The sequence below is a fragment of the Eulemur rufifrons genome, chromosome 7, assembly GCF_041146395.1.
Source record: "Eulemur rufifrons isolate Redbay chromosome 7, OSU_ERuf_1, whole genome shotgun sequence".
NCBI classification, from domain to species: domain Eukaryota; kingdom Metazoa; phylum Chordata; class Mammalia; order Primates; family Lemuridae; genus Eulemur; species Eulemur rufifrons.
In genome coordinates, this window is record NC_090989.1 from 236,114,391 (window position 1) to 236,142,194 (window position 27,804).

The following is a 27,804-nucleotide window of genomic DNA, read 5'->3' on the forward strand; positions in this document are numbered from 1 at the left end:
AATGGGATTGATTTTTTCCTTTATGAGTTATACTTTCAGCCCACATATGGCTGCACATGAAATATCAAGTTTTTCCTCTTTTTGCGTGACATCAGGTCTCTTCTCTATTTACACAGGACAGAAGAAAAGCTTGAGGAAGGGGAAAGGGTCACTGGGCCCACGATCCTGGCCGTCTACAGTTTTCTCTTGCCATTTCCTCTCATCCATCATTGTCCTCCCTAGGAACTCATCTATGTCCCTTGAGTTTTGATTATTTTTCCTTAGGTAATGCCCTTTTTAGGGAACCTATTTTAAGATCATTATGTCCTCTGCAAAGCAGTCAGGCCAGAACTTTCCTGTTGACCCCAATTTTCTTTCTACTCAGATTCTGTTTTCTTTGTTCTTACCATGCAGGGAATATTTGCATTCTTTCTGATTGTGGGGAACTGTGCAGTAATCTTACACCATATGTATTTTTATATTGGAATTTTATATTGGAAGTCATGAGATCTTTATTTTGCATTCCTTAACCATGACCCATCATCCATTTCCCATCCTTCACAAGGGCGACTCGGGTCAGCCTGCATCTCCACTGGAGAATTCCCAGAGAAGCTCATGCATTTGGTCCTTTTATCTCTCGTTTTTTGGCAAGGGGGTGGTGGTGGGTAGTGTGGGGGCGTAGGTTATGCTTGTTTGTTTACTTTGGGAGAAACACTTTTAAGTTCCAGTCTCTCCAACTGTCTAACTCCCAGGTAATTCATGCTTACAACACTGATGTCATGGTATTTTAAGTTAAAGAGTAAGTAAGCACAGGCCCAAGGGAGTAAAGGAAGGGCCCAAGTGGGAAACCAATCAGACATAGAAATACTTGTGCCTTAGGCACTCATCTTTGCTCCCTAAAGGAAGAAGGAATGTAGCGATGGATGTATTCACTGATTCTGGACACAAAAGGTTTTCGGTGTCTTCCATTCCTGTATTCTCCAGAACAGTGTTTCCAGGAGATGTGAAAAAAGCATTCTATAGTTAAATAAGTTTGGGACACAGCATATCCAGAATTCACAGACCGCATTAGCATATTAAAGGCTCTGATGGTTTCACGTTAAATAAACCTATTTAACTTTGTTTAACTCAGCATTCCCTAAACTTATTTGAGCTTGAAACACTTGCCACAGTTTACCCAGAGGCGACCTGCAGAACGACATTCCTTGGACTACACAATTAGGAGACAAAGAAATACAATTCTATTATCTTAAAAGTGATACGCTCTTTGTAGATATTAAAGACATAAATTTAATTTCCCTCTTAAGTCATTGTTCCACTGCCCTCTCTCAGAGGCCAGAGCCATTCGGCTTATTGACTCAGAGGCAGAGCTCCGAGGGCGGGTTCTTGACATTTTGCAAGAGACAATAGGCAAGGGAGACAGGCTCTATGGAGAGGAAAAGGATTTTTAAAAATTCTTTTAGCTCCAACATATCTGGGCATGAGTTTGGTGGACTGGGTAGAATTTTACACACGAGACATCGAGGCAGAAAGAGGAAGGAAAAAGGGAAGCCCACTCCTTCCAGTGCTGGCAACATTAGGAGGCGATTATGGAGAGAAGGGGTGGAAAGCGAATTGATCAGATCTGTTTCAATTGTCCTTCATGGGCCTTTGGTCTGGAAAAGAGAGAGCAGTATTGGGTAAGTATGGAAGCGCTCGAGTGCCCATTCCCACCTGGGATTCCTGCCTGGGGTTTAGCCATGGCGTGGATGGGCAGAGCGAGTGTTTGGCATTTAGCTTCACTGCCCCTCCCTGGGTTTCTGTATGGCATGGCTGACACCCACACATTCGCACAGTGCTCAGAAGGCATACCAACTGAGAGTCGGTGAGTAGTCCGTGGGCCCAGATAGGTCAAGTGGTAGAGCTTTAAGAGGAGTCAGTATCAGAGAGAGCCAGGACAAGGGAGGCTGAGTCAGCCAGGAATGGCCCCAGACCCTGACCAAGGTGAGAGAAGCCAGCACACAAGGTTTGCCAAACACTGCCCTTTGGTGCTTGTATCAGAAGGAATAGAGGATAAAACAAGGGCCCTGTGTGGTCTGTGACTCCCCACTCTGCCCCAACAAGATCATGGGAGCCCTGCTGTCCACCCCAGCCATATACCCAATGCTACCTTATAGAGAATTTGGGGGGGAAAGGGGAAGAAGTAATTGAGATTGAACCACTATTTGGAAAGACTGAGCTTTACTTACAGTGAATAGTTACATTTGGGGATTGGACTAAAATTTAAACTGAATTGGACATTTCGTTATTTCCCATCTGCTCACCCACAGAGGGGGGCTTATAAGAAAGGCCAGATTAATAATAAATAATATACAGAGACTACATTTTCTCTGCACATCTGACTTTTAGTGTGATTCAGATTTCAGACATTGCCAATTCCTTCTTCTGGTATTCCCAGAAGCTTAGATGGGGCCTCTTAATCTCCAGGCACTAGTTTTACACCAAACTGCAGGATTGACACAGCACATCCAAAAGCTCATTGTGCGCTACTATCTTTATTGGTTTGCTGGGCTATGAGCTACTTCACTGCAGAGGCCCAGTTTCATCCATGTTTCTCACTAACAGAGAGAATGGCGACTTAATATAATATGCATTCAATGAATGTTAGTTGAAATGAATGAATGAATGAAACATGCTCAGGCTCTCACCTCAGTAAGATACTCTACGGAGGGGAACTCACCTGTGTATTCTTTTTGGTTCTAGAAAGAAAAATAAGGTTCCCTGGACAGTTTGGTGGCAGCCCTCTTTCTTTACAGCTACACTGTCCTTTCTGCTTTTCCTTCACCTCTTCCATCTCTATTCAATCATTTTCTTTTTTTATCCTCTGCCTTTCTTTTTTGGAAATGCTCTCGAGATGACAGTGACTAGCAGAATAAAGGAATGTCTTTGAGAGTCTCCAAATCCTCCTAAACTGCTATTCAGGAAGAGTCTTAATTTTATATGACAATTTTTGGCTTAAAGAATAAAACTGAGCCTTCTGATAATCCTACTAATCGCCACATGATTTTCCTGTCCTTGTCGTTATCTTGCTCCCCTGTCCCGTTTCACCACTGTGATCTCTACAGGCCAGACATAAGTGGCAGGGCTTTATAGTGTCTATACTCTCCTATGGGCTCTCATACCTTCATCATGACACATTTTATTGAATTATAACTGAACTTACTTGCATGTCTATTTTCTCTTCTAGACTGCAAGCTCATTGAGAGCCTACATCTTTGTTCCTGCCTCTCCATGTTTCATGGTGCCCCATATAGTATGGTCATGTAATATGTGTTTGCTAACTGATCAAACTGGATGTTTTATGATTTCTTAAAAGCAGAAAAAGAAAAACTTACTTTTCCGATGCTTACAGGTTTTTATTATTTTTCTGTCCCAACTCACTCATCAAGCCTACCAGATGTCATAGAATTTCTACCCTTCCTTCTCACCATCCCTCTAGCTGCAGACATGCCTGGATATTTCAGGGAGCACCCAGGAGGACACTCCAAAATAAATCCATTTGTACCTTTCTGTTATGACTGCTTGATATGACCCCTACCATGTCACATCACTCAGGAACAATCCTACTTCCCTGCCTTAGGATCCCCCTGCAGATCCTGAAGATGCAAAATCCTCAAGTTGCAAAAGGGTGCTGAGTTCTTTTCATGTCTCACTACACTGAAACCATGCTGAGACCCTCCTTTCTGCTTGTGTCCATCCCACAAAGGCCAGAAGAGACAAGTGTTTTGGTTGCTATCTCTGTGAAGACTACTCCTTGGTTTCTTTAGAATCACATTGCCAAAAGGAAGTTTTCTGTAGATTCCCAACTAAGGGTTAAATGTCTATGTCTGCTCTTACTATACTTGTAGCTTTCCTTTTCATAATCATATCATGATGAATTGCAAGTGCCACTTGACTTATCTGTTTCTTCTATTAGTCTAAAAGCTCCATGAAAGCAAGGATATTGCCTTTTTTGTTCACTCATATTCTCTTTATCTACCATAATGCCTGGCATATTATAATAGTAATAATTATAATTATTATGATAATAATAATAATAGTCATAGTGAGTCCGTGTATTGTACTTTCTCTGGACAGGACACTCTTCCAAGTGCTTTACCTAACTAGCTCATTCAGTCCACACACAACCCTTTAGGTAGATACTATCATCATCCACATTTTATATGCGGATAAACTGGGGCACAGAGAGGCCAAGTAATCTTCTGAAGGTCACCCAGCAAGTAACTGGTGAAGTTTAAATGTAAGCACAGGAATCTGGCTCCAGAGCTCATATGCTTAACCACTAGGCTACACTCCACAGCACTAGACCACACGGTACCATACTCTACATTGTCACTCTGGGTAATGGGCTCATGCTTGGAAGTAAACGGAGTGAGACTGGGCTGAGAAGACCACCCTCTCCAGGGCACTGAGGGGACACCCAGCACAACAGGGCGTAGGGATCCCAAGTTTATGGGTGGGACAGGCAGTGTGAACAGGATGTGGGAGTAGAGAAGGCTAATAGAAGAGTGGCTGGTTGGAGAACTGGAGGACAGTATGTGGCACACTAGCAGCTGCTATAAGTAGGAAATTTGAAGGAGACAGGGAAATGTCTAAAGGAGATTTTCAGATAAATTTCTTTATGGAGAGGTCTTTGAAAATCCCATGCCATTTTTTCTAGAAAAGGTGTAGGTCTAGTTTACATTATTCTTTAATCGAGCTTTTTCTTTAAGTCAGACAGCTTATGAAGACTGGGCTACGTGGAATTCCAGAACTGATTCAGGTTTTATAAGCAGTTAGTGAGGTGCGTGAGCTGGCTGCTATGGCCTCAGCCCCATCTCTGGATCTCTTGGGGAAGCATGGGGAGAAACGGCTCGGGCCAGAGCTTGAAGCTAACTGTATGTAGGATTTCTGATCAAGTTCCCTCATGTTTTGGAGTTTGGGCTACATGTATTCAAGAAACTGCAAAAGAGAAAGAGAGAAGGGAAGGTTGAGATGGTGCAGAAATAAGAATAAGAGAAAGTGAGAGAGGATGTAGAAAAACCCGCTTCTTTGATTTGTATAGTGTGATTTCTGAAATTGCTCCAGGCTCTACAGGATTTATGTGGCTTCATTAATCACACTTTCTTTTGAAATGGAATTTTCTGCCTCGGAGCCTTTGAACGTTGACATCCAAATACAATATATTCTTTTAAAATCACCTCTGGATAAAGACAACACTGGTGAGGTAATTCCCCCAGATCGTAGGTGGAGTCTGTTTGGTCCTCAGATCTTGATAATATGCTGAAAATAGGTCCTCCCTTCAGAGAACAGAAGAGTTCTGGTATGATTAGGATCCCCGTTGCAGACATCCTGGGCCAGGAACCCGTGGAGAAAAAAAAAAAATGAAAGAAAGAAAAAAAGAGCCCCTTGTCTTTGATTAACAACAACAAGCAGTGCCATCTAGTGGCAGTTTATGTTTATCTTGGAGGCGGCTTGACTGTGACTCCCTGACTAGCTCCTTGCTCATTATCAGAAAGAGAGGGAAACACAAGTTCTCCTTTCTGGTGGCAACGTGACCTGCATCAAGTGACACAGCTTCGGTGAAGACATAGTGTGTGGAAGCTGCTGCTGCTCAGAGTGGCTGAATCCAAAGCTTTTTTTTCCCCCTTTTTGTAGTCCACACAACAATGTAGAACAACGATGTGCCCGGGAAGGGAAAGAAGGGAGGGAAGGGGAACACTGGTCATCAGGATTCACACTAAATATGCAATCATACGTCACCTTATCTGACCCTCATAATCCCCCTGGTTTGCTAATGAACCAAAGCACAAAGAGGTCAAGTCCAAAGTCAAGGAGGCAGGAGTTGCAGAGGTGAGATTTGAGTCCAGGTCTCTTTAGAAAAGCTTTCTCTCTGATTCAGCTTTTGTTGGAATTTCCCTCCCTGGAAGGCCCACATTTCCAAGCCTTGCCACAGATCTTCGGCCTTTGAGGGTGATGGTATGGAGATGGGTAAGAACACCTTTAGAAGAGGTAGAGGCACTGGCAGAATCGTCAATGTCTCATGCTTTCTATGAGCTACAGAGGGAAGAAACAGCCCACTCATCATCTCTCAATGCTCAGATCCTGTGGATGAAATTGCAGCAGCTGTTGGTGGATAAGCACTATTTTTTCACAAAGTCACCACTAGCTGCCACTCCTGGGGCCACTGCTGCTCCAGTGACCTGGGCCTTAGGATCTCCCACCCCACCAAGGAGCCAGCAGCAGCAACCTCTCTGCCCAGCAGTGCTCTCTGAAAGTGAATTGCATTCATTCAGATTCTAATAAATCACTTTCTATACATTGGTGTATTTTTGTTGCACACAAAAAAACAACATTCTCTGTAATTAGAGAGTAGATGTTGGTTTTTAAATAAGAAAGTACTCATGACCAATTTGCTTTGGGTGGTTCAATATATGACTTGATCAAAAAATGTTGATTTCTGTTATATATGGAAGCTCACTAAAATACAGGCACAGAAAATATTGGACTATAAACCCTCTTCAATTCAACAAATTAATGGTGAAGATTAAGGAGGTAGCTCTGACCCACTATATTATAGAGAGCAAGAAAGGCATTTAGCTAAGGCCATAGCTTATGGTAATAAAGTAAGCATATGTAGTTCTGAATTTTTAATTCAGGTATTCAATTATAGTTACATAGGTAAAAATATTTTTGCTTGAACAAACTCTAATAGACAACAGACTGCTGCAGCTATACCACCATGAGGGACATAAAGTAATAGACTATAGCGAATTAAGATTTCTTGCCATTATAGTTTACTCCTATGAAAAGAAGAAAAAAGAGTTTTCCCGATTTTTAAGGGAGCAAAAGATTTTATAATTTGAATAAACAAATCCAGAGGATGAAAATGTCTCTGATTGGTGAAACTTACTGCTGTCAAAGTCATGTGATCAAAATCAGGATTCTGTTAGTTCTCTGGTTTTTCATCATTAATGTTACAAAGTTGTCAAGGAAATTCTTTAATAGTGAGGATGGCTTACCTTTTCCCTGAAATGCTTTATAATTAACTTTTGGTGGAAACAATGTTTGAAAGATTATATCACAGTCTCCCTGATTTTTCATTTGCAAGTATTGGCTTTGATATAAAATATAGACAATATAGGCATGGGAATAAAATGGTATCTGTTGGGATGTTTGCAAAATATTTCTACAAAAGCTAAAAGCAGATATCATCTAATGCTAATGAAATTAAAAATTAGAATTAATTTCCTCTGATAATTTGGGCTTTAGCATTTCTAAAAACTAACTCAATATAAAATTGGCTTTAGAGTAAAAATGCAACACATTTCAACAACAGTAAGTATACTAATTGTCAACAAACTCTTTGTTGACGAAAACAACCATTGACTTTTATAACCCTCAGTCAAGATAGCCATACGAAGAGGGAGTGCAAACCTGGATGTTCATCTGGTCACTCAGTGGATCCTGACTGTGTTATCCTTGGTTTGGAGTCTACTCGATCACATTTTTTCTAACTTCTGAAATCTACAGTGCAGAGTCCTTTTCCTAATGGACAGCTCCCTCTAGAGTTTCTATCAATGGAGACTGTGTGGTGGGTAAGGGTGGTAGGCAGCCCTGAAATAAAAAGAATAAATATTATTTGTTGCAACCCTGCTAGGTGCTAGTGTTGCATTTCTACCATATGCCCCTGTGCTAAATGACTTTTGTTTATTTGTGCATTATTCTTTTAATTTTCACAGTAATATGCCTTTATTTTTTTTAACTGTGAGAGCTTAGATAACTTGCCCAAGTTCAAGTTGATTTTTGTTGGCAGGGTCAGGAGGATTTTGTGCTCTTTCCTAACTAACTTGGGAGAGCAGTCATCTGGGGAAAAGAAGGCCCCTTTTGGTGCAGACAGAGGAGAGAAAAATGAAGTGCTCCTTTCGTCCAAGCAGTTGCTCTGTGTCCTATGCTCAAAGTTGAATCTAGACTAATTGTCATTTTCTGAACCTCCTCTCCCCACTGCTTTTCATTTTTCACAAGGCAGTGAAGATGTTGGTTTGGGAATTGAATTCATGGGTTGGTGGAAGTAGACAGCCACCAAATGGTGTGTTCTAGTAGTGAATGGGAAAAGCATCAGAGGAAGCTAACTGAGGTAGCTCCAAGGCTGGCAGTCCCCTCACTCTGCAACTGGCCTCAAGGTAAGGGAAGAAATCTCTTCCCTCTATATGACTCTATCCCCATGTACACAGCTAATTGGTCCAATGATGGCCACCTGACCAAAGCTAAGCCAGTCAGATCCTTCCCCAGTATATTTTGAATAGTAACTATGGTGATCTTTTGCTGGAGGCAATTCTTAAGACATAAGGAGCAGGAATTGCTGTTGGCCACCATGTTTCCTGCCACGTAGCAGTTAGTTTGAGAGAATAAGGCAACATTTAGAAAGAAATATGGGATGAGATGGAAAGAGTCTATTCTAGTCCTCTTTAATAACCTGGTTCCAGTTGTTTCTGAAGCCCCCCTATACTTATGCCAGGGTACATGCCCCTCTTTAAATCAGTGTATGTTGTGTTTCTGTTGTGCATAACCATTGAATTCTGACTGACACAATCTCATTCTTCAAATGAATATTTCATTGCATCTTCAGTCTCTTAATAAAATACAAATAACCATAAATAGACTTACTCTGTTTTAACAAAAGAATAATTGCAATTCAGCTATCTTCTTGAAGGTGAGAAGGCCTTGCAGACTTGAGGCAGAGCCTAGGCTAGGTCCTTTGGAGAAGGGGAGGCAGAATTTATGGGGAATATTGGGGAAGGGGGCGTTGGGGAATTAGCCACATTTGGGAAGAGACCTCAGAGTAGAAAATAGCCTTGAAAGTGAGTCCTGAAGGAGACAATAAGCCTTTACTTCGTAATACTCAGGCCAATATTTTTGAGTCCATAATCAGAGACTGCTATTTTTTTGTAAAGAGAGAAGTCATATTTATTGCAATTTTTCTAGAATATTATTTCTAAAAATTCACTGGCTCTGAAAGAACTTGATGGATTCTGTTCCTACCCTGTGCACATACTTTTAGCTGAAAATTTTTTTTAGTATTACATAAATAACAAATACAAATTTTTGCTAGGCTATCCATGAGACAGGAGTTAGGGATATTAAAAAGTGCCTTCTAATGATCCCTTATTTAAAACATAGTGGGCTATAATTTTAGAGCAGTAAAACCTCATTATAACATACTTATAGTTGACATTTTCAGGCCGTATTGTTCGTGTTTTTAAATCCTCAAGAAAGGCCCATTAAAGCCATGTTACTCACATTAATTCAACATTTAGCCACTTATAATACAAACCCCAGTCTTTCGAAAAATGTCATTAAAAAAATTTTGCCATATATGGACATTATTTATTGCTTGAGCCCCATTGTCTACTTGTAATATGCCCTTTATCAGACCCAAATGCCCACTTCAGAGATTTTCGTTTTGAGCAACAACTGGCTTCTTACATTATCCAATGATGCAGGAAAGTTAAATTACAGCCAGTTCATATCATAGAAACAAAATGTTTCCTGCAATTACTGATAAGGGACAGTTCATTTTCTCTCTGTCATCCTGAAAAAAACCTCCTAACAACAATTCATGCCTGGTTAAACAGGATTTGCACATCTACTGCTGACATCTTTCCAAATAATTCAGGGTTGTTATTACTGTATAGCCCTGGCAAGGCTCAAAAGCAAGCAGACTTGACGAGTCTGCTCAAAGCAGAGCTTAAGTAGTTGTAATTAATAATAATTACATACCCACTACACTCCAGTTTTATCATATTATCCGTCAATGCAAATAAAAAAAAAAAACCACACAACACACTTGCAACAGAATGAATTCATTAATAAAGCCACTCTGCATGTCTCTCTCTAAAGTTTAAAATATTTGTAGTGGTTTCTGTTTTATTGATTTTCATGATCACATGCCTGGTTGCAAAATGTTGTTTAGATGCAATGTGGCCTGGGACTAGTCTTGATCTCTTCCAAAAACCTTCTCCCCTCCTGCCGTGACTCGGATTCGAACCGAGGTTGCTGCGGCCACAACGCAGAGTACTAACCACTATACGATCACGGCAAGCTACAGAAGAGCTGAGCGCTAAGCTTTCTTTAAGGGCCATTGCAATATTAAAATTTGTGGAAACACTGCCATCTATTGCCTAAATATGCACATTTTCTTAATATTGGGAAAGAGGAACAGTGTTTCAGTAATTTCTAATTATTTCAAGGAACAATAACAAAGTGCCTGAACATGAAACCAACCTCGTCTTCTTGGCTGATTGAAAAAATGGCAGTAGGAAAGGATTCACTGGATTCACTGTCCAGGAAATGGTAATCAAAGTAACAAGGCCAAGGGAAACGAGTCTATTGACTTATGCTTCTTATGTTTAATCAATAACAAGTATAGATTTCCCATTCCCAACCACTGCCACCAATATGTTGCATTGAATGACATGAATCTGAGCCTCTTTTGTGGCTTTTCCACCACTAGACTTATTTCCATATGCTTAGGCAGCACAACCATAAAAAATATAGCGTGAACAAAATGGCCTGAGGACTGAGGAGAATCAGAAAGTTTTGTTTTTCCTATTTGAGGATGCCAAAGTGAATATATTCTGTCTGAGGAAAGGCCCCCCTCTCAAACCCATTGATCCCTAAAGCTTATTTTTCCCCCAGAATCAATAGATTTTAAAGACATAATAATCTCAAAAAGAAAAGGTTCCCAATAACATTAGCAATCCACCATGCAGAGAAACTGGAGTGCTCCATGCTAGGTAAGTTTCAAGGGGAAATTTATTTTAAACATTAAAGTAGGAAGTAGTCTACACGAGATATTCCAAGGGCTGAAACTCTTAAAAGAAAACACACAGAAATACCTATTTCTAATTAATGGACTATTATCAGGGTGCCTCCTTTAAGCCCTCTAAACAGAGAGGAGGACCTGGGAGCAGCCGGGGCTAGCTGGCACCGTGCGCGGGTGGCAAGAACCTAATCCATGCGTTCATCAGGTGCTCACAGCTCCAGAGCTTCTGGAAGGAGGATGTCTCTGAAGATAAAAGTTTCAGACACAAGAGTCACTCAGTCACTCCCCTCTGATCTTCCTTCAGTCCCTCACAAAGACATCTTCCTTCTGTGATCACTTAGAGGATTCTTTCCCCAAGTTCCTGAACCCCACATATTTTGTGCAGGAACCAAGGCAGAGCACTTTCGGCCTGAACAGGAATACAGCTGGGTGAGTCTGGTAAAAGGTCACTCTGCGGCAAGGGGCAAAGCAAGTCTCTTGGTTGGCAAAGTAAAAAATGATTGTTTCCCAAAGTACAATCATTTGTGATTTTTCCTTCATAAGTTTTGCCATGAGGACATACCAACGGAATAATAAGAGAAATAATATATATTTTTATTTCAGAGTATTATGGGGGTACAAACGCTTTGGTTACATAAATTGCCTCTGCACCAGCGGACAAGTGCGCCTGTCCCCCAGACAGCAAGCACCGCGTCCATTACCCATCCCCTCCTCCCTGCTCCCACCTGCCCAAACCCCTATGAATGTTACTTCCCATATGTGCACATTAGTATTGATCAATCAGTACCAATTTGATGGTGAGTACATGCGGTGCTTGTTTATCCATTCTTGTGATATTTCACTTAGTAGCGTGGGCTCCAGCTCCATCCAGGATAATACAAAAGGTAGTTCACCATTTTTTTTATGGCTGAGTAGTATTCCATGGTATACCTATTTTAAAAGATCAACTCACAGAGTACAAATTATGAAACCAGACCAATCTGGATTTGAATTCTGGCTCTGTCATTTGCTAACTGGAGGAACTTGGGCTGCTTAAGTTTTCTAATCTATTAAGTGGAGAGAATAATAGCACCTACTTCATAGGATTGTTGTGAGGATTAAATAGGTAAGTACATGCCAACAACTTCAACTAGGTTTGTCACATAGTTACATTATTATAATTTAAATAAATATATTTTCAAAGGAAATTTGAGAACATTCCCTATATTTAAAAAACACAACATCACATTCCATAACTAGAGAGCACTATGAAATTAAATGTGAAAACAAACCAATAGAACTAAATTCTAGCCAGATACCCTGTGCTTTGAATCCCAGTTCTGTTCTCCATTAAAAAGGAGGGAGGGCGACAGCAGGAGAGGTGTGTTAAGGACATGTCAGCCTCTGAACCGCTCAGGGAGGCGTCTTTACTCATCCGAATGACCAGAAGAGATTTGAAAAGGGAGTAACTTTCTCTTCGTGGGATTTAATACTATTAAATGCCACAGTCATTACATCCCCTTGAATTACTTCACACATTGTATCTGTCAGCCTAGGTTATACTATGTGACAATGCCCAAGTCTTAGTGGCTTAGCATGTTCGTTGCAAGGCCTTGCTCTGTGCCTCCCGCTGAGAGAGCCAGGCTAAGGGAACAACTCCTCTCCCAGAACATCGCTCATTGCTTTGGCAGATGGGAAGCTCTAGAATGTCTGGAACCAGCAACTAAAAGGTCTTCTTACAACTCACTGGCTAGAACTGGTCACATGGTCCCAGCCTGCCATCAGAGCACCAGGAAGTGCACTACTCCTGCCTTGTGGTTGGAAGGCACAGAGTTGGAAATCTTCAGTGGACAGCACTCAGGACTTCCAGCCATACAGCTAGTGGGAAACTCCAGCTTTGAGCAGGCTGTGAGGCTACATGCCCAAAGACACACATGACTGGGGAGCAAAACACTGCACACTGGAGAGGGGCCCAGACTCTGGGAGGTGTTCACCAGGGAAGGCTTGGCTTTGGCGTCTGTATGAGCTTCTCCTTTAGGTGACCATGTCAGTCACCTTGTGGCTAGCCTCTGAGATGCTCTCACCTGTCAGAGTGAGATGGGCTTTTGAACAATCACCAGGCTCTATTCCTGCCCATTCCTGTCTTCTTGAAGATGTGCATTCAGATTTTTTCCACAAGCACCAATATCTATGCCTCACTACAAAGGGAAAAACCAATGGACTCAAAACAATGGTTTCTGATGCCATTTCCAACTTCTTTGTGATCTACCACCTGATTATTCTCTGCTGTCCTATAACAACACCGACATTATTATTACTTTCCCACTAATTTATTCATCATTCACAAATACTTGCTGGGATCTATTACAGTCTAGTCATTTTTCTGGAACTTAAGGATTCAATGGAGAACAAGGGACACACAGAATAGGATTTTACAGAATTTATAGTCTAGTGACAGAGATACAGATGGATAAACAGATATAATATATGTGCTAGTACTACAGAAAGAAATACATATTTCCTTAAAGTGTTTAAGTTGAAATCGAGAAAGGCAGGGAAGGCATGGGGTTGGGGGACAGAGAGAGACTGAGAGAGAGGGAGGTGCCTGCTTTGTCTGGATTCTAGTCCTTTCTCCAGGCCTTCTCCCTGTGTGACTGCATGCTAGTTACTTGGCCTCTCTGAGTCTCTATTTCTTCACCAGAAAAGTCAGGGGAATTGGGCTAGATAAGCTCCCAGATTCTGTACATCTCTGATATGCCATACATTTAATTTAGAGGCATACATGCACAAACAATAGCCAAATGTAAATATTTTGGAGGAAAAAAAGCCCATTTAAACAGGAGAGTCTTACAGCTATTATAACTATCTTTTATGTTTTTTCTTAAGTTCACAGAAGCTGTCATTTTGTCAGCTTTCAAAGTTATCAGACTTATTTTCCTGCCTATGGCAACGTATTTTAAAGAGATAGGGATTGATCTGTCGTATGAGTGATTTAAGTTGGGTGTAAGGAAGAATTTCTTGCTTGTGAGGGGCATTAAACTATGTAATTCATTCCCAAAGAAGATTGTTGACTTCTCTTTTCAGAGTCTTTAAAAATAAGATTGATGTTCACCAGTGTCTCATTGTTTGATGTGAGAGAGCAACAGCCTTTCTGCCGCTCCTCCTACTGCCTGACTGCAATATTCTCCTTCCGATGGAGCTGTTACTGTCCCTGGTTGTTTATGATGGATTCTAACACAGGAGCAGGGAGCTGACAAAAGGGCCTGGGACGGGGAGGGTCCCCCACCTCCCCAGCTGAGCCCTGTCTCCAGCATGGCCATCCTACCTCTTTTCCCAGACCCAGCTCTATGTCCTCCTCCTCATCCCTCTTCTCAGTGTGCCCCCTGCCTCGCTGGGGGTAGGGAAATGACAGTCAGATCCATCACTGGGCTGGAGGCCAAGAGTGGCAATCCACTGGGTTGGGGCTGGCCTCGTGCCCAGTTTTCAGACAAAGGCAGGTTGGGAACCCCCCTACAAAGAAGGCTCCACGGTCCCCTCCTCCCAGAGTCCTGTCTCTTGTTTCTTGGGTTCTTTCTAGAACACCACCCCCATCCCAGTGTGTGTGTGTGTGTGTGTGTGAGAGAGAGAGAGAGAGAGAGAGAGAGAGATGGGGAATGGGGGTGGGGGGGCAGAGAGGAAGGGAGAGAGAGAAAAGCTGGACGAATGTGGTGTATGTAAGCGGACCAAGGATCGCTCACATACTATACACACCTCTGGAAATAAATCATATTTTTAGAGGGAAAAATAAGGTAGCTGATAGCAGAGGAAACCCAAGGAAATGGTAGCTCCAGATTTCAAACTTGTAAGTATGTCACCATCATTAAAAAAAATGCCAAAAGCTAAATGGTCTTAGATTTGACCATCTCCTTAAGGTTTCCTGCATGTATCAGAAAATCATCGATTCTCAGAAATCACGAAACACTAGAGAAAAACGCTTTATTTTCAGAAGGCTTGTAACCACAAAATGTTTTAACAGTTTACATTTTTGAGAGTAAACTGCCTGGAGTGATTTTCCCCCTTGCTTATTAATGAATTCTATTTAACCAAGTCAGAAATCTCGCTGTGGGGAAAGCTGGAACGGTGGTGGTGGGGGTGGGGAGGGGTGGTTGGTTGGTTGGTGGTTTAATTTTAATTTTTTTTGCCTGAAGGCACCATTAGAAAACTCCAGATGCAAAGCTTTCTAATAGAATTCCTCATCTGACACAGCCCTCTGGAATACACGGGCCTAACCTTTACGATCCGGCGGACCAGGCTTCTATTTGGAAAGCTTAGGAGGAGGCTGATCCATTAATGATAATGCATGATAATAAGAACAGCTGAAGACCCAGGGTGCCAGAGAGTCAGGGCTCTGTATGCAGAAAAAAGCGGGGCAACAGGACGCCCCAGGAAGAGGGTGGAGAGAGGGATCGCTTACTAGCGGAGACCCAGGGAATGCCCCATGACCACATTTTCTCTTCCCATCACATTAAGGCTCTGAGGTTTTAAAAAACAGAAAGGTTGGCAGAACAGGGGACCAGTTAGCATTCTGGCTGCATAACTTGGATGGTTCTCACCAATCCCTGTAGAGCTGCTTTCCCTAAAGAAGCTTCAGTGTAGGCTACTCAGGGTATGGGGATGACAGCCTCGGACAAATGATTGACTCTTTCTACATCTAAATTTTCTTCATAAAAAGGGGATAATAGTATCTACTTTACAGGGTTGTTGTGAGGATTGAATAAATATACCATGTGCTTCAAAGAGTGCTTGGTACTTAGTAAGTGCTTAATAAATATTAGTTCTATTTTGGTGAAACCAGACCTAGGAGTGAGCTGCTCTGAGCCTCAAGCCAGAATGAGGAGGTGCTGGGCGAGCTGGCATATGCCAAGACCCAGCAGTGGCCTGGGGGTCACTGACTGGGCTCTGTTTATGATGACAAGTGGTCAGGGCCACAGGGCAAGTTGGACAGCGGAGGGAAAAGTGCATCCGGGTCTGGACAGGTGGTTCCAATCCCAGAGATAGAGAAGTGACTGGGGCACGCGGGAAGACTAAGGAGAGAGGCAGAAACAGCATATCATAAGGATGGAGAAGGCCCCCAAGGCGGAGGCCGTCTGCCCCAGCATCAGGCTGTCATGTTGCCCCTTCTGCCATAAAGGAGCCAATACCTGCGTCAGTTTAGTCCGGTGCTAAGCGCGGGCAGGGCAGGAGAAGAGCTTTGGACTGGGAGTTGAAGGAAGAGGGGTGGTTGAAGTTGGAAGTCTTTCCTCAAAGTCCTTCTATGTAGAATGATCCAGGCACTTGGCTTAGCAGTTGGGACTACTTTGTCTAGATTTTTTTCTTATAATGGTGACAATGAGTTTGCTCTTGAAATGACAACTCTCACATGTATGAGGCACCTGCTCAAGTTGGGGTGGGGTTGGGAGCAGCCCATGGCCACAGACTTCCACGAGGGGCAGGCTGTATCTCCCTCACCTGTCTCTCCCACACACTTAAGCCCATTGCCTAGTCACAGTAGAGGCTGATGAGGTTCAAAGTTAAACTGGCCTGAGTGTGATTCAGAACTCCAAAAGGTGGTCTCATGTTCGAGCTGCAGAAGTAGCTGGTTAATATTTAAGAGCTCTCTAATTGGCACTTTTTCTTATGGTTAGGCGTTTTGTTATTGATGATTTTAATTTTGCCTTTTCTGAAATACATTTCACAGATACACCTATGTTGGCTTGCATAGGATCTATGTCCAATCTAACCTTCTCTATAAATATCAAAAATCACTGGGGTCAGAATCTTTCCTGGTTGAAGTGTGCCGATGAAATGAACAAGCACAGCACAGATCAGGAAGGGTCTGCTGTCCAACTGATCAGACCTTGACAATCTGGCAAATACAAATACCTGAAAATACTATTCGCATTTCCCCATCTCAATGCTTCAGCCACTTGAGAGCGAGAGAGAAACCAGGGAACTGGACTCAGTGCCATGTGACGAACACAGAATGAACACCGTGTTACCTGTTCATATTTTGTTCTGCTTTGTTCGTGATGAAGTTTATAATCTGGGAACAATACTTCTAACCTCCTTTGCCTCGTTGACTTTAAAAAGAATAATAAACCTGCTCCTTATCTACTACTCAAAGATATTAAGAGAAAAATGTGAAATATTTAGAATGGTTTGAAAGGTGTTGCATAGAACATACAACAGCAATTATGCTTGCTATTCTCATCATTATGACAGCCATTCCTGATGTGGAAGACAGATACTAAGTTTACAAGATGAAGCCCAGATTTCTACCCTAGGTAACCCTTGAACTATAAAGATATCTTGGATAAAAAAAACCTGGACCTTTGACAGCTTTCCCTTAATTATCATCAATTCTTTGAGTGGGTTGGGGAAAAAAAAAAGAGAGAGAGAGAAAGAAAAAAAAAAAAAAAAGGAGGGAAAACCAGCCTAATTGAATGTAGGATAAACTATTCATTAGCAAGCTAAATAGCTAGGACATTTAATAACCTATAGTGCCTCATGGAAAACCAAGACATTGCCAAAAGTAATTGAAGTTTGTGATTCTCCAAACTGTTATTTAAAACAGGATTTGGCAAGGCTCAGTGGGTCTGCACCAATTTTAATTGCATTTTTAAAATTCAGGATGGAGATTGCATTTCTTGTTATTTGTGTAGTGAAATCCCTTTATGGTGAACTTGCTTATAGTGAAACCTTATGCAGTGATTTTAAAGTTCAAAGCATGTGGGATCCATCTATATCAAAACCCATGCTTTACGTTCTGACCTTTTAACTGATTAATTCCCAGTTGTATATAACCCCTAATTCTTTCTCTTTTTTTTTCTGCTTGACATCTAACAAGGTGGCTTTAACCCTTATTACTAACACAAAGAGTTTCTTGGGGGGTCAAGATGGGCTTGACCTCAAGAGAGGGTCTCCCCCAAAGATGAGTGAATGGGCCCCAGAGGAGAACCACCAAGTGGCCATGTCTGCCTGCGGAACAAGCAGCAAGTGCTACCTATTCCCACCCCAGACACCGAGAGACCATTAAATATATACACAGTGCATCTAGTTCAGACCTTTCGCACAGTACATTTACGAAAGGCAACCATGACTGTATTACCCTCAGAATTACCAAAGGGCTTCTCCACTCCCTTGTAATTTCCCGTGAATAATTATTTTAAAATAGCTACCATTTTTTGAGCACATAGTAATACAGCAGGCACCACACTAAACATGTCGCAGGAATTAGCTCATTTCACCCTCAGGAGAACCTTAGATATTATTATTTTCTCTATCATACCAAGGTGTAGAGTTGGTTGAGGAACTTGCCCAGGACCACACAGCCAGAGCCGCCAGGCTGGGGTTGGAACCTAGGGGGCTGACGCCGGGTCCCCCTGGCTCAGCCACCGCGCTCCACGACAGTGCTGTTTGGAGTGCTGTGCCCCATGTGTGAAATTTCCTGACATTCTCTCCATTAAAATTCCTGTGTCCTGTGTCTTATCACACAGGAACCTGGATCTCTCATAAATTTAGTTTCCTACCCTGTAAAAGGGGTCACTCATATTGTCTCCCACAGGGGCTCATTTTGAGGATCCAGTGAGAATGAGCAAAAACAGTACATTTGGTATGATGTTAAGTCATACACCACCATGTATCGGTACACCAGGGCTGTCATAGCAAAGGACCACAAACTGTGTGGCTTAAATAACAGAAGTTTATTGTCTCTGAGTTCCGGAGGCCAGAAGGGGACTGCAGAGCTGGTTCCCTCTGAAGGCTGTGCGGGAGAATTTGTTCCCTGCCTCTCCTCTTGCTGGCAGTTTGCTGGTAATCTTTGGCATTCCTTGTCTTGGCATCACCTCAATCTCTGCCTTCCTCTCCACGTGGATTCTTCCTGTGTGTGTGTGTCTCTGCGTCCAAATTTGCTCTTTTCATAGGACATCAGTCATATTAGTGTCCACCCAAATGACCTCACTTTGACTTGACTACCCCTGTAAAGGCCGTATCTCCAAATAAGGTCACATTCTGAGGTTCTGGGGGTTAGGACTTCAACATATCTTTTTAGGGGGATAAAACTGAACCCCTAGTAAACCGTGAGCTGCTATTTTTATTACCAATAATGGTATTAATAATGTTTATAACTACGAACATGTTACACTTAGCAAGTATAGTGTGTGCAATGTGCTGAGGGGTGCTGTGTACAAGACTCTAACCCAGGGCCACACTGTGACTTGGCCAATCCCAGGTGTGGTGGCAGGCAGACCTTTCAGAGATCTTTAGATCCCACCATCCCATGAGTCCTCTGCCTACATGTGGTGGTGTTTCTGTCCTTCCCAGAAGAAATAATGGAACAGTGGGAGGCAGATACACAGAACTTTGGGAAAGGGAGGTCAAGGTTCATAGCTAGTTACTGCAATGCTGAGACTAATTGGTTGGCCAGTGCCAAATTTGTTCTTCTGCGTGTCATATGAATGATCACTTTTGCTTTCCTCCTTGGCAATCTCTGCGCTACCTGTCTCTATCCCCCACGCTCAACTATTACTCCCAAACCAATGCCCCTATCTCTATAGCTCTGTCCTAATACACATCCCATGTTTCTGATTAGCTGCTCAGCTTCCTCACTGAATGTCACATAGGCATCTCAGGTTCACTGTCCACACTGAAGTCAGGTGCCTCCCACCTACCCACCCTCCTCCTCCTTCCACATCACCCAGCTAAGGTAAAGGCACTGCCATTTCCTGGGCCAGATGAAAGCTTTGATACCATCCTCAGTCCCTCACTTCCCCATCCCATTTATTCTAACTTGACACTAACTCCAATACATTCTGCCCTTAACACTCTCAAGAATCCTTCTTCATCTTTACTTCCCAACTATTTTAGTTTAAGCATTCAACATTCTTGCCTCCTAACTTTTCTCTGTAGTCTCACCCTTTAAATCATTGTCCACATTTTATAAAGTTGAAAATGTAAATCTGATGGCATAACTCTCTTGATAGACTGTAATTTCCATGAGGACAGGAACCTAACATAAAGTAGGTTCTCAATTAATATTTTATGAATAAATTAACAGAAAATAAAAGTTCTTCTATGAGTCTCTATTGTCCACAAAGTCCAAATTGTTAAGCAAAACATCAAACATTCTTCAGTATATGTCCCTAAACTATTTTTCTAGTCACATCTTGTACATTTCTGTTCAGTCCCCCACACTAAGACTAACAAAGCAAAACTATGTCATTTTTCAAACATGCTGGTGATTTTTGTTCCCCCTAATCATGCAAAATTGCATATTTGATGTGTCAGATTGAGATGCCAAGGAAATATCCAAATTGAGATATCAAGGAGGCAGTTGGATATATGAACCTGGAACTCACAAGAGAGGCTTAGGGTTGGAGTAAAATGTTTGGAAGATGCAACACACAGATGGTATTAAAACCAAGGCACTGAATGACCTTGTGGGAGAGTATAGATTTAAATAGGATATTGATAAACTCTACATAAATCATCAAACCAGACCTGTAGTTTTAGGTACCAGCAGGTCACTCAAGTGGCAATATCTAGAAGGCAATATCATGAAGAAATTGACACATGGGCATGGCTGGCAGGAAGCAATGGAAATAGGGTTTTAAAAGTCATAAGCATAATGGTAATTGTTGAAGCTGAGAATAGATGAGCACTCCAAACAGGAGTGAATTATTATTGTTTTGTTTTTAAGTTGTTTTTGTTTTTGAACATTGCATAAATGGCATAGTACAGTATATATTCTTTCATGGCTTCCTTCTTACACTCATCATTACATTTGTGGGCTTCATGCATGTTGGTGCGTATAGCTGTAGCGTGTTCATTTTCAGTGCTGTATGGTGCTTTTTTGCCTCAACTATTTGTTGCTGGTATATAAGAATTTAGTTGATTTTTTTGTATTGGTTTCTACCTGGAAAACTTGCCAAATTCTCTCATTAATTCTAATAATAAACCTGTATATTTTGGGGTTTTTCTGTGTTCATAATCATATATATCATCTTCAAATAATGACAATTTTAATAATTTATTTTATATTACTTTTTCTTGTTTTATTGTGCTGGCTAGGATCTATAGTACAAGTTTGAATAAAAGGGGTGATAACAAACATTTTTGTCTTTTTCCTAATCATCAAGGGAATGTTCTTAACATCTTTATCTATCATTAAGTATGATATTTACTATAAGTTTTTATAGGTGCCTTTTATTGGGTTAAGGAAGTTACCTTCTATTGCCAATTGGCATATGAAATTTTAATCATCTTTAGACTTCAGATCATGAAATGGATATCAAATTTTAGAAAATATTCTTTGGCTTGTATTGAGATAATCATATAATTTTTCTCCATTAATCTGTCAGTGTATACATTAATGTGCAAAGGTTAAACCAAACCTGCATTTCTGAAATAAATCTCACTGGGTCATTATGTTTTATTTTTGGGGGGCACTGTTAGTTTGGTTTTATAAAATTTTACATAGGATTTATGCTATATTCTTAAAAGACATTGGTCTGACATTATTTATTGTTTTATAAAGCCAATACTTACTTCTGTTCACTTACATATTTACCACTTCTTGTGTTCTTCTTTTCTTCTTGTTTCTCCGACGTTTAATTTGGGAGCATTTTCTTGATGCCCGAAGAACAACATCTAGAATTGCCATTAGAGAGCTTGCTGGCCAGAAATCAACTCAGATTTTATGTATCTGAAAATGGTTTGATTTAATCTTAATTTCTGAAGTACATTTCCAGTAGGCATAGAAGCTCAGATTGTCAACTATTTTCCTTCAGCATATTGGAAATATCATTGCACTGCCTTCCAACTTTCGTTGCTGAGAAAGTTGCTTTCAGACTGTTGCTCCTCTGAAGAGCATGCCTTTGCTGTATGGCTCCTTCGAAGGTCACTTCTTCATTTTGGTTTGGGTTTTGCTTGTATGTAACATTTTCTTTCTGTTTTTAGTTTCACTATAATGTATCTATGGATATCTTTTTAATTAGACTGTTCGGGATTAACTGAGCTTCTTGAATCTATGAGTTGGTACCTTTCATCCATTCTGGAAAATGTTTAGCCATTATCTCTTCTGATACTGTCTCTGCTAATTCTCCTTCTTCTATCCCTCTGGGACTTCAGTCAAGCCTATATTACACTTTCTTATTATTATACTCCCTGGGTCTCTGCCTTCATTTTTATTTATTCTTATTTTGCTTTCCTGTGCTGATTTCTCAATAATTTTTACAGATTTCTTTTATAGTTCACTAATTTTCTTTTTAACTTTCATTAATCTACTATGAAACCCATCCATTTTATTTTTTCTATATAACATCTATTTATAGTTTGTATCAGCCTGTGAGAATTTATATAATACATATAGTAACATGACTTGAAAATACTTAAGATAATTATACATTTTAAAATTATACTTAAAAAATTAATTTAATGAACACAGTATCTGGGCTCACACTAGCTAGGTAAATATACTTTCTGTCTTTCAAATAAACAAACTTACTATTATATGATTTTTCAGAAATATACAAGAGTAGAGGAAATAGTATACAAAACTTCATATGCCCGATACTCAACTTCAATAATTATCAACATGTTAGGAATCTTATTTTATCTTTCTCCATCTACATACTTTAAACAAGTTTTTCTTACAAAAATTTTCAGACAAATCTCAGACACTGTTGAAATGCATTGTTATACCATATAATCCCTGCTCACATTGAAGCTGAAAAATAAAAGTAAAAAAAAAGATACAAAAACTTTCTTAAAACCCCCTACATAAATGAGAACAAAACTCAATCTATACTCACTCAGCTTCCTGTTTACATTACCATAACTTTACCATGCGAATTGCACTAACCTGATTTTACTTTTCCAGGAAACTCTTGCCCAGGAAGCAGAAGTTGAAGATAATATTATTGTTTGTTTCAAGAACTTCCCCCAAATCCATTTGTCCTGTCTCTATTTCTCACCCCTTCTTAAAACAATAAGTAGTTTGAACTTTTTACTTCGAAAACTTTCCCACTCTGTGTCTTCTAATCTTTAAACATGATATAAGAAACTTTGCCCAGTCCTAGTTAAGTGCCCTTTACGCTGCATTGAAAGACCCACCTTAAATCAGATCCCCCTGCAAAAAAAAAATCAGATTCCCCACACCCCCCACAATTTTAAATATTCTAGCTTTGTCCTCCCCACTCCTGGGTGCTTTTAAAATGCTTTCAAGGTGATGATTTTCTTTTCTTTGATAAGCAGCAAAATGGCTTTGTTTTATCAACTGGACATAAAGTATTTATTTACTGCTTGTTCAGAGATGCTCATACATTTCAGTTGGGACATGTTCAAATAGCTTCTTTGAAAACATTGAATAAAATTTATAGACACTGTCTGTAATTCTGTGAATATATTTGCAAAGTTAGTATTACTAATTATATTTTTTACAAATGAGGTAATGAGACTCAAAGAAGTTCGTGCCTTTACTGGGGGTCAGACAACTGTAGTAGTATATTTAGAGCAGGGATTTCAGCCCAGGTGTTTTTGCTTCTCAAGCCTGAGTTAGCTCCATGGCACCAAATCAGGAGGTAAAGCCCTGATTTAGATCTGCTCTAGCCAGCTGGAGTAAACAGTTGAGGTGTTACCAACTTTAATGAGTAGACACCAGCAGCCACCCTCCCAGTGGGATGCCACAAAGGTCGCCAGATAATTGAGGTAGAAGAGTTGCTTTATAATTTTTTCAACAACATTTATATGTTATAAATCTTCAGCTGCATATTGGGTAGGTAAATGTTCACTAGACTGGTTATTCGTTATTACATCGTTTATAATTTTTTCTTTCTTTTAAAGTTTTATTATGAAGCATTTTTAACATATACAAAAATATTAAGAACAGTATAATGAACCTTTATGTGCCCATAACTCCGCTTCACCATTGATCAACTCTTCGTCAATTATTCATAAATATCTTAGTTCCTATCTCTAAAAGAAAAGGACTTTTAAAGTATGTATCAGTAAACAGTAAATACTTTTTAAAAACAAGCCTACAATACAATTTCAGGCCTAAAATAAGTTGACAGTATTAATAGTTTGTTAGTTTCATCAAATATAGAGCCAGTGTCCAAATATTCCACATTGAATTGCCACATAAGAATCATAGTATTTTAGGGTTTGCAGAATTTGATTAACTTCCCATGACTCAAGATTACTTTAATCTTCCATTTAAGTTTGACTCCGAAAACTTGTCGTAAGGGAGATATTTCTGTTGCAAGGCAGCCTCTATTATCCATACTTAGCCCCACCAGAGTCTTGGTTCTCAATGTTTCGATTTGAATTTTCATGAACATTTTTATCTTCGTGAAGCCCAATTTCTTTCAAGCATGACCTTATTTCTTTCAAGTTCTGAACCTATAGTCCTGTTTTAATTTGTATGTCTGGACCAGATAATATCTTTACGGTACTTAAAGCTCCTTGGGGGTGGGGAAGGATGCAGTTAAGAGGTATTATCAATACAAGTTAATCTGGGATGTCTGCTCTTATTTTTCTTGTTTAAGTCAACAGGGACTTTGACATATAAATCTGACTTTTTTCTCCAGCAGCAATTTACATTCCTGTTCTTATAAAGCATTTCTTTCTTATTGCTTCATGGCTATCAGTGTTCCTAATGAGTAGGGGCTGTCAACAGTGATGTGAACCAAGAGGTAAAACACTGAGGGATTATATAGTTAGAGGCATGAGCTACTAAAATTCCCCAAGCAGTGTTAATAAAAGCCCACCTTAACTGTTACACTGTACCCATGGTATTTTTCACATTAAAAAAAAATAGAAGAAAGAAAGAAAGAAGGAGAGAAGGTGGGAAGGAGGGAAGGAGAGAGAAAAAGAAAGAGGGAAGAAGGAAGGAAGTGGGGAGGGAGGAAGAAAGGAAAGAGGGCAGAAACGAATGCACGAACTAGCAGGTGCCTTTGAAGTCTATAATAATAAATTAATCTTGTCTTTCTTTCTTCAGGAGCGTCACCTGTCAGAATGTAATTAGGAAATCTCATCCCTTGGACTTTGTATTCTTCCCCCTTCCCTAGTAGGTATGTCTATTCCTGATGAGGAATCCAACATGGTAGTAGCTCTATAAGCTAAACAAGTATCTGCCAAAACATTAGGCAGATGCTTATCAAATGATTTTCACATTCCCTATATGAAGATCACCATGCCCTGCTCATGACAGGCTTACAGAGAGACTAAAGCAAATTAACCGGAAGGAGGGAGGGCAAGGGGGAGAATCCTGTTAGTTTGGACCACACATGTGGTTAAATAAAAGCAGGAACAATCATAGCAGTGGGTTTTATTTAGATCAGTATGTGCCTTCTCAAAGGAATTGTGAGATTTGTCCTTTTCTGTCCACACTCACTGCTTTGTAGCATGGTGCCGGTCAGGAAACCTCCCGGGTGCACATGCTCACCTCACTGTAGGACTCCTCTTAAGGGGGTTTCCTGCTCTGACCCTGGAATCTTGCTAGGGGTATTTTTTGCATGTAAAAGATACTTGGTCCTCTCTGACTGTCCCTGTTCAGAGATAGAATCTCTGAAACTACCACTAGTAAAGGATACAAACAGACACTATCCGTTGTGTGTATTGTATAACAAACCCTTGGCAGGGTTCTTGTTCTGTGTTTAACTTTGACAGGAAGCTAGTCTGTAATGTTTAAAGATCAAATGAGATTTTTGCCAACCCACTACTAGATATGGAGGATTTATCTACAACCACACTATGATGTTCCCTTAATATCTTTCAAAAATACAAGTACTTACATCCTAATAGGTTTTTAGCTTAAGATCTAATCATCTACTCTTGAATTAAGATGCTTGAATGAAGCCAACTCATTTGGAACTAAGCACTTTAATGTCAACAGAGACATATGGTATGGAGACGGAATTACAAAGGCTCTCTTCCGAGGCATCCATTAAGAAAGCAAGGCTAAGACCCTGACATCATTATTAGTTTAGTCATTTATTTCTCTGTAAATAATTGAGAGAAATATTGCCTCACGAAAATAGAAATTATCTAATAATTACATATTAGGGATAGGGTACATTCTCATTTGATATGGTTAAACCATTCCTTTGCTCTATAATTGCTGTCCACTTCTTTTGAGAATAGCCCTAAATTTTTAGGTGAAGAAAATACAACACATATTGCACATATTATACAAATATATAGGTAGTATAAATATGGAGACTCATGTTGGAAAGGTCCATCCCAGTCCAAATACAAGTTGTCATTTAGGGCTCCTCAGAAGCAATGAAATTGTTGATACAATAATGCAGTTATAAAGTTATCTCTGACTTGTCATGTGGGAAAACATATTAATAAGGAATTATGGAATATTGAGCCTTTGAGAAGATTATTCTGTTATTTAGATGCAGACACTCTGCAAAATAGAAGTATGCTACTTCTGCTTGTCTTGGTCAAATTAGTATTCCAAGAGTTTTGAATGATTTCAAATTATTCAAGCATTTGACCAGGTGGTAGCCCTCTCTCTTGCCTAGTTAATTTCTGTTAACTCTCAAATATTTCTTGGTGGTGGTGAAAAGGGGGTCTTTTAAACCACCTAGGCAGGCCAGGTACAGTGGCTCATGCCTGTAATCCTAGCACTCTAGAAGGCTGAGGCAGGAGGATCGCTTGAGGTCAGGAGTTTGAGACCAGCCTGAGCAAGAGTGAGACCCCATCTCTACTAAAATTAGAAAAAAAAAATTAGCCGGCCATGGTGGCACCTGTAGTCCCAGCTACTCAGGAGGCTGAGACAGAAGGTTCACTTGAGCCCAGGAGTTTGAGGTTACTGTGAGCTAGGCTGACATCATGGCACTCTAGCCCAGGCACTAGAATAGACTCTGTCTCGAAAAATTAGTAAATAAAATAAAAATAAACCACCTAGGCTATTGTTGACTTATCCATTTTATGTTTCTTTAACATCCTCTCTTTCAGAGCATTTGTCACAACTGTGTTATTATTTGGTTAATGTTCGTATTGTATGCTACCTTATAAACTCTGTGAGTACTATATCTGTCTTTTTCACCACTTTATCGCTGTGGTGATTATACTATTTGTTAAAAAACATTCTGTGCCTTTTGCTAAACAGTACCTCCCTACTGGAACATTATCTTTCTAGTCCCATGGATATCACGCTTAGTCATGTGTCTTGCTTTGGTCAATAAATATGAATGGAATTGACAAGGGCCATTTCTGAGCAGTAGCTTTAAGAGTTTTCACATGGTGTCACCATTGTTCTTTTCCTGTGCCACACAACCAGCACATCCTGGATAGGGCCGCTCCTTTAAACTGGAATGAAATGAGTCTTGAAATAAAGATTTGGAGCAGAGTCAAAACTGCATGGGAATGGACATGTTATACGAGCAAAAAATAAACCTTTATAGTTGTAAACCACTATGATTGGGGGTTATTTGTTACTGCTGCTTAACTTAGCTTAATTTGACTGATTCAAATGTCCAACAACTGTCAGAGCGCCTGGCACATGGTAGGCCTGCAGTACATATTTGGTGACAGATTGAATGAATGGAGATATATAATGGAGACACAAGAATTTAAGGCATATGCAGGAGCAAAGTAATAAAAATCTAAGTGTGCGTCATTATTTCAACCACAGAGATTTGGAGGTTAATGTAATATAATTAATGTTTAATTATCTGCTTTTGAAACCAAGCCACTCAGGTTAAATAAGTGTGGTGTAACAAAAGTCATGCAGAATTGAGACTTCACTAGTGAGGTAAAGCTGTGATTTCACAGAAGGGAGAGAAAAGTGGAGTGTCACCATAGCCCAGTGAGGTTTCACTTGAGGATGTGACTTGGATGGACAAGAGGATTTATCAAAGCTTTTACGTGGTGAAGGGGTGAGAGGAGGACACAACAGATTTCTAAAGGGAGGAAAAGGAAAAGAAAGAAAAGGTTTGGATTAGGGAAACTCGGGGATATGATTTAATGAAGAT

At 40.3% G+C, this 27,804-nt stretch overlaps 1 protein-coding gene and 1 non-coding gene across 4 annotated transcripts in view; both read right to left on the reverse strand.

Annotated features, from left to right (window-relative positions):
- Positions 1-27,804, reverse strand: part of NFIB (nuclear factor I B) — a 413,017-nt gene that overhangs the window by 315,238 nt on the left and 69,975 nt on the right. The window lies entirely within an intron of this gene.
- Positions 10,025-10,096, reverse strand: TRNAH-GUG (transfer RNA histidin (anticodon GUG)). The gene has a single exon. It is a non-coding gene; the product is annotated as a tRNA-His (tRNA).